Here is a 1,079-nt window from a genome sequence, read left to right on the forward strand (position 1 = left end):
AATAATCAACCTCATTGTATATCGACAAAATAAAATTTAAAAATAAATAAATAAATAAATATAAATAAATAAATAAAATAGAAAATACTGTTTTATTCAGTTAGGATTGTATTTTAAGATGCTTTCACCAACAGTGTATCATTTTGTGCAGAGCCCAGCACACTTTTTGGCCTGATCATCCTGGAGAAATCTGTGAGCTAATGAAGTCATGAAGTGGATTGTGTGGGAGTTAAATTTCCATTCTTTGACTGGGGAGGGGAGTGTTCCTCTGTATAAAGCTCACTCTGAAAAGTGATGACTAACACCGTGATTTTACCAGCCGCAAATAACCAACCCCAAATCACACTTCCTCTCTTTAGCGGAAAAATAACAATGGGTAATTTCGAATTAATTCTCTTGAGGGCTCAACTTTCATTTTATCTTTTTTTTTATACTGCTCAAAGCATGCCAGGGCATAATGGGAAGTCAAAAAGTGTTATGGGCTGTCGTGCAGTAAATATGCTGTGTTCTATTCCTTTACAGTTGGGCATTGTCATCTAACAGCTTTACGATAAACAGTTTTTAGTATTTGGTCTTTTTCTGAGATAAGGGTGAGATGAAATGAGATGGATTATAGAATGATTACATCTTAATCCAGAAAAGAGAAATGCTGTGAGCCGAAAGAGAATCTACATAATAGTGATGGCACCAATGACACTTTCAGTGGTTTTTAAAGGTCAAGCTCGGCAAATTAGTTTGTTTATGAGACTTGATTCTGAACTCAATCATTGTGCATGGTTTTTAAGAGAGTGTTACAGTAGCTGGGATTTGAATGGAAAGAGTTAAGTGTGAAGGATATTTTATTATACTTCAAAGTAAATTACTCAGGTTCCATAATAACAATTTAAAATTAAATATTCCTCCTTTTACTTTTTATATAAAAAATTGTTACAGGAGAAAAAAGATTAAGCAATTTTCCTTTAATTATTGTATGAGGCTTGAAAGCACCTGTATTCATTACTTTTAGCTCAAATTGCATACCAAAGTGTGAATCAACTCTAATGAACAACTCGGATACTGTCTGTACTCTATACAAAAAA

General features: G+C 33.1%; 1 protein-coding gene across 1 annotated transcript in view; it reads right to left on the reverse strand.

The window, feature by feature from the left end:
* The window catches only part of SEL1L2 (sel-1 suppressor of lin-12-like 2 (C. elegans)), a gene marked incomplete at its 5' end in the record, with an annotated part of 55,333 nt that overhangs the window by 46,746 nt on the left and 7,508 nt on the right, over nt 1–1,079 (reverse strand). The window lies entirely within an intron of this gene.

This window comes from Galeopterus variegatus, unplaced genomic scaffold, assembly GCF_000696425.1.
Source record: "Galeopterus variegatus unplaced genomic scaffold, G_variegatus-3.0.2 Scaffold8186, whole genome shotgun sequence".
NCBI lineage: Eukaryota > Metazoa > Chordata > Mammalia > Dermoptera > Cynocephalidae > Galeopterus > Galeopterus variegatus.